Consider the following 6,983-nt stretch of genomic DNA (forward strand, 5'->3'; position numbering starts at 1 on the left):
CACGCCCCCGGCCACGCCCACCTCAGCATTTGCATATCCGTGAGTTATATCGCCCTGAAAGAGACAAATTGAAGTGGTGTAATAAATATTTTAGATATGAACTGGCAGATGCAGATACGTGGCCATAGAGAAGCGAATAAATCTACATCCATATCGCCCCCCCATATCGTCGCAAAATAGATGGACAGTCAAGGCCGTCGATGTGTGGGCGTTTGGATGGATAGGTTTTCCTTTTTGTTTTGCCCCAATAAACGAAAGTGAAGTGTGAAGCGGCACAGTGGTCTAAATTCAGCACTTGCGATACTTAATTTACTTAATTTCAAGGACTTTTGAATTTTCCAAGAAATTTTCAATTCATAAATACCAATGTAAACACATTCTAAATGTGGTAAAATTGCACTTTTGGTCTAATTGATTTAACTGCATTTTAGTAACATGAGAAATTTGCCACATTCTTCATGTAATTACTATATAATTGCTCCCTAGATATTCTGCCTGCTCAAATATGCAAATGTTTTCTTGGAATAGTGCAATTACATTTTGTGGTATTGATTTTTTGGCATTTTAACTATTTGAGAAGCGCAACACATTTTCCAAATAGCATTTTAATTATTTGAGAACCGTAACACATTTTTCAAATATTGTTAAATAATAAAATATGTTTAAATTGTGATTTAGTTAAAGATAAAAAAAAATACCTTAAAGTCTAATTTTACACAAATATATTCTTTAAATACTCTAATATTCTTTTATTTCGAAACAAATTTAAATCAAAGTGGTGAACCATATTTTTCCCAATTTTACACTAAGATGATCGCTTTCCCCATAGGATTAATTTAAAGTGACATATTTAATTTTCAGTCATTCATGTTAATCAAATGCCACTGTGTCCCATGGACCATCATCTGCTTGGCCATGTACAAATTATGCAAAATTAATTTAATTCCATTTCAGGGAGACAGGGGGAAAACTGCGGAAAATAGACAGTGGACCTTGGCAGCCATTCATCACATTTGCATAGTTAAATAAATAACATCGATGCCGAAAATCCAGAATCCAGGATGGTAGATATATAGCGCATACGCCACGTGCGCTGCATCAATTAGCCGCCCGAGGATGGCACTTGTAAACATGTTACTCGATTTCTGCTCTGTTCTTTTTTCTTTTCCTTTCCCTTTATTTCTCTTTCTTTTTTTCTTTTTTTGCTGTCCAATGGCATTACACTCTAACTACTAATCGAGGAGACATATGTGCTGTCATGTCGTGTCTGAAATGGCACGCACCCTTCGCTGACAGTTGGCTTAAGCTGTCAATTAACATATTATTAAGCGAGTAACACAAAAATGGAGCAGAAAGGAGCAAAAGCGGGGGGATTGACAAACGATGACGACGAAAAAGGACGAAGCGGCATAATTGAGTGCGTCTGAAGATGAAGAAATTCCGTTGACGGAATTCTAAGGACCTTTTCAACTGCGAAAACGGCGGAGATAATATTTGCAAGGGCTTCTATAAGGTTCGGTACATGAATGCTAAAGAATAAAATGGGGTTTTCAAATCAATTGTAAAGGTGTCTAAAAGTATGCAACAAAATTTTAAAGTCCGGAAGTCCGAGGAATTTTTCGCTGCAGTTTTAGACATTTTAAGAATTCTTTTTTAAATAAACTAAATAGCTTTTATTTTAAAAGCTAAGGATTATTTTTAATTTAATTTATTTTATATATTTATTATAAAAAAGAGGAAAACTACACAAATTCCTAGTGGGAACACACTATTTCTTGGAATTAAATTCCAAAGACGATTTGCTGGCGCACAGGAATAAATATAACAGACGGCATCAATTTGGCATCGTGTACATAACATTTTGCACAAGACAAATCCAACCAAAAGAAAAAATTGCCATCTATAAATTACACAGATAATATCGAAGGCAATTCAGTGATTCTTGTCACAAATTGCTCGCGACTGGATGAATTATTTCCGCAGTTTCTTTAATTAAATCAAGCAATAATTATGAACTCTTTGTCTCTTCTTATCGCTGATATTATTATTCATTTTTCGGCGAAGCTACAAATCTGTGATGGGGAATTATGGACTGGTAAACGCGATTTAATGGTTTTCGTCCTCTAAACGCCACGATTTATGTTGAGCATTTTAAGCTGTTTTGATTTACGGCTTCCCGGATAAATTTCGCTTTGCGGCAAACTGTTTATGGATTAAGAGGCGAATAAAGGAGCGACCGGATGTGATAGCTCTGCTTTGAGACTCCCCTAGCTTTCCTCGAAAACGCTTCACAGTCATCGGGGGCAAACGGGCATGAAATTGAATTTCTCAGTTCCATTTATTTGTCGCGGGAACTGATAAATATAATTATAAGGAAGCAAATCACCAGAGAAGGTATTATATATTTATTTATTAAAAAAATACTGTTAAATAAGTATTTATTAAAATGATTGACCATAAAATTGAGTAACAATAAGGAAACATATTGTTGTTTAATTGATGTTGATTAAGGCGATTCGGTGTAATCATGCATTTATGAAGCATGTCTATTTCATCTATCTTTCAATTCCCTTTTAAACGAAAAGCGCTGATTTAATTTTGAAATGTAAGACCATAATTGAATTACCCAGAAACAATGATTGGTGTTCGCCAATGCGATCGTTGCCTTTAATCAACTTATCAACCATCAGTTGTTAATGAAATTGTCGTCACATTGGAATCGGGAATCCTTCAATTATCCCTTTTCAGTCGATTCATGACGGCCTAGGTCCAGCATAAATCGCGACACAATGTAATTACTACACGGTAAAAAAATGTTTGCCAGTTTGGTTTTTTAATTTGTAAAAATTCAAATTACTAAAAAAATGAGTCTAAAAATTGTGAATAATTTTTCAGTTGGGTTTTAAAATTTAAAAAATTTGAAATGACCAAAACTAAAAGTTTTGAAAGATTTCTTTATATTATAAGGCACACATAACAAACTATTTGCTCAAATCGTTCTGAGTAATATTTAATTTAAAATTTACCTTGTGAAAATATAGGAATAACAATAAGTACCCAACCGAAACAATCGAAATCCAATTGTTTGCCGTGTAGTTGAGTGACGAATGCCAGTGGGCAGTCAGTCAATCATTCAATCAGTCAGTGTATTGGATTGCTGGTTCTCGGAGATTACGTATACGCACCGATGCGGAGACTGCGTATACGCGGCGTTGTTATCTGCATGTAAACCATCGGACATCGGACATCCCCCAAATGAGTATTCCTCGGAAATGGAATTCCGCACAATGGATTTGTGCACCGCAAATGCAAATGCAAATTCCCTTCGACCGAAAAGCAATGCCAACTTTAGTCAATTATTTGCGGGCGGGGCCGACGATTATTCCATTTATTTCAATTAGAAGAAAAGGGGCGACACCGCTCATGTGGCTTTTATGTACGTGGCGTTCAATCTAATTGCGTTTTTATGGCCCGAGTGCGAATGCGAATCATAAAAGCCATCCAAGCAAAAACATCTGAGGGCAGGCGGCAAAACAATAACATCATCATTAAATTAGAAGCCAAACACAGGCAACATCTGCTATAAATTAAATATTAATAATTAATTAACTCTCGGAAAAAGGAGCGGATGAAGCAGGCCAAGTTCAAAACTGAAAACTGAAAAATAAACATATAAAAAGTTAAAAGCTGGTAGAGCTGGCAACGCGGCAAATGAGTAACGCACATGAATCACGCCATTTTGTTTGTTTTCTTTTGGCAAATGTGTTTAGACTGTTTTCCGTTTAAGGGTAACAAACAAGTTGAGTGGAAAAGCAGAATAGTATTTTCAAAAAAAAAAAAGTCTTCTACTAATAAATAAAACATTTAACATTTACTCAAAGTAAAACACTTTAAAGTTTTTATCTTATATTATTTAAAAATCCATTCAAATAATTTTGAAAATTATATATTTATTTGTATAAAAATCTATTTGATTAATTTTTGAAAATATGTGCGTTAAATTAAACCCTTAAAGTATTTATTTATTTTTATTTCTGCTTATATAATAACTGAAAAATATAGGTATTAATGCAATAAAAAACAGTCGTCCACAATGTCAATTAAAAATTCCATTGCACAATAAATAAATAAATAAACTCAACTTTTGACTGCTCTGATAAGCCCGTTAAAACGCCGGAATCTACCTCTTCTATTGACAAACCCTACCGTTGTTTGCCCTCCATATCGAAAATGGGTATACATATACGTTTGCTCATTTCTCTCGCCCTACAAACAATTTTCCATTTAGAGGAAAATAGCGCTTGTGCACTGCAGTGTGTATAAATTAAATATATTTGTCATTGGGATATTTGCATAGCTGGGAAAGAGCAGGAACAGGCAGAAAAAGGCGGGGAAAATTGCAGGAAAAGCGTCTGTCGAAGGGTGGGGCCATCGTGGCGTGTGCTTGATATCGTTATTATTGGTCGTATTTAATTGGAGCAGAATGAAGAGGGGGGGTCCCGGCTTTATTTACCATCCGACTGTCAAAAGGATGCTTCAATCAAATTGCCTACGGAATGGTCAACGGCAAAAGCCACAAAAATGTAATTACAAATTAAAGTCGAACGCTCTGATAGCAGTAATATGCAACCACTGAATTCATTAAAATAATAGAACAATTCGAGCTTGGCACACAAACACCCAGTTAATATACAGCCCTATCAAACAGATTATGTAATTTGCTTTGGTAATGTTGTCCATAATTAAATGTCACAATATACTAAAAGAGGGGAAAAGTGATTTTTCAACTCAGTCGAAATAATTTCTTATTATTAATCTGATTTTTATCGGTCATCTGTTGGCATTTACTAACTATCACAAAGCAACGGGGACTTTAACATTGGTTTATTAAAATTAAATTAATTCATCATTAAAAATACAAAATATTTGTAAAAAAAAGACTAGGTCTCAATTCTTTTTTAGGATTTCCAATAACAAATAATTTATGAAATAATTTATATTCGTATTAAAAAATGAAAGTATTAATTCATGTTCATCAATTTCTATAGCTATTTTGCTAGGTTGACCCTATAATTTGTATTAGTAATTAAAATTACATAAGAGACCATTAAAAAAAGATTAGCCAGTCTACAAACTTTTAGTAACATTTACCATTTTTGTGTGTGTGTGTTGCAATGTTGTTTTTTATTTTAAGAAAACTTTTGACTGTAGGTTATCAAAAGCAAATTTTGTATATAAATTTCATTAGCGCTCTCTCTTTTTCTTCGCCATCAGTCTATCTTTTTCTAGCATTGGCATGGTTTTCGGGTTGGCGGGGCACAACTTTTTAATCAAATATGTGTCAACGCGGATTTATGAAACTAATTGACTTTAAAGGCGAACACAACCCCCGCCAATCCCCCGGCGGAAAAGCCAGAAACCACCGCCCATGCTAGAAAGAATTAATTAAAAAACTTAATCTGCTTCTCGGCTATGGCAACAAATTCCCAACGGTCGTTGGTTTCGCCGGTTTTGATTTTGGTTTTCCATCTTCGTCTTTAAAAATAAACTTTAAGTTTCGAGCTGCGCGGCGTAAAGTTACAGTAGCTGTTAAATTGAAAAGGGGAAAGTTCGGAAAATGGAGTGATTAATAAAAACGGGATAATTAAAAACAGAGGGAGTAATAAAATTTGAATAAATTATAACGGGTGGCGACTATTAAATGTGGAACGAAGGTGAATAAGAAATCGTTTATTTAGATAAAGATTAAGTGGTTAAAAAAAATTATAAATAAAGTTTGAGAATCAGAAAAAAAACTAAAATGCAAGTAAAGTGTCTGGCGCCAACATCTTTAAAGATTTTTAAAAAGTATAAATGCCATTTTTTGTCCTTATTTATACCTATCGATAAATATTTTTCAAATTGGACCATTCATTAAAAAGTAATGAGCCAATAATTAAATTTAAGCAGTGCAAGCAGTCGCTTTTTTCCATGCCTGCGTTTCTCTCTCGATTTTCTTTGGCCGAGTAACGGGTATCTGATAGTCGAGTACTTTCTTGTTTTTTTGTACTCTTTATATAATTAAGTTTCTTCTGCAACTTTCGAGAATTCGACTTTGGCTAATGTCTAAATCACTTAAAATGTTTGATATCTTGGCGAAAACTTTCAGGAAAAACTTAAGCTGAGAACTACTTTAATTAGCTTTATTGCTCTGGCATTTAAAATCTCGAAATCCCTACGGCTAAGTGAGCTCAATAGTTTGCAGATTTGTTGGCGTATACATTCTTATTAATCCTTTTTTGTTTTTTTTTTTATTAGTTCTTGTTTTTAGCCGGCAGAAAGTTTGAAGCATTTCCATTGATTTTCGTGGAGGCGGAAAGACGGAAAGACTCTCGAAGCGAACAACAAAAACATGGCTAATGATCGTTGGTTGAACTTTAAGCCCAGGGGTTTTAGACCGGTGTTTTCCCGGGCATTTCGTTGTCGTTTTCCCGGTGGAAAAGGCAAAAGTTCCTATTTGTATTTGTTTTACTGCTGTTGTGGCAAACACTTTACACAAGTAATTTCCTAATTGGTTAAAGCGCAGCACAAACACCCGCCAACCAAAAGCACACCCACCCCCATGTGGGGAAAAGCGCTTGGAAAAGCGGGCGGAAAAGCGGGTGGTCGAGTGGTGGACGAGTCCATTCATAATGGCAGCCATACAGCCATATGCGCCGCATAGCCACCATGGGCGATAGCCCCTATAAAAGTGCACAAATTTGCAAAGCACTTTGCCTAATTGTTATGATAAAGAGTCATTGAGGTCCTCAAAGTTACCCACTTCCATCTGCTTTTCGCATTTCCACGGTTTCGGTATGGATATGGGCAATGGGCTATGACTTTTGTCATAAAACCATAAAGCCATCGGCAATTGGGGATCAACTAGATGGCTATGAACGGAACACGTAGAAAATGTAGGCTTAGAAATTGATTCAAATAAATAAATCACCATTTATGAATAC

The sequence above is a fragment of the Drosophila takahashii genome, chromosome X, assembly GCF_030179915.1.
Source record: "Drosophila takahashii strain IR98-3 E-12201 chromosome X, DtakHiC1v2, whole genome shotgun sequence".
Classification (NCBI taxonomy): domain Eukaryota; kingdom Metazoa; phylum Arthropoda; class Insecta; order Diptera; family Drosophilidae; genus Drosophila; species Drosophila takahashii.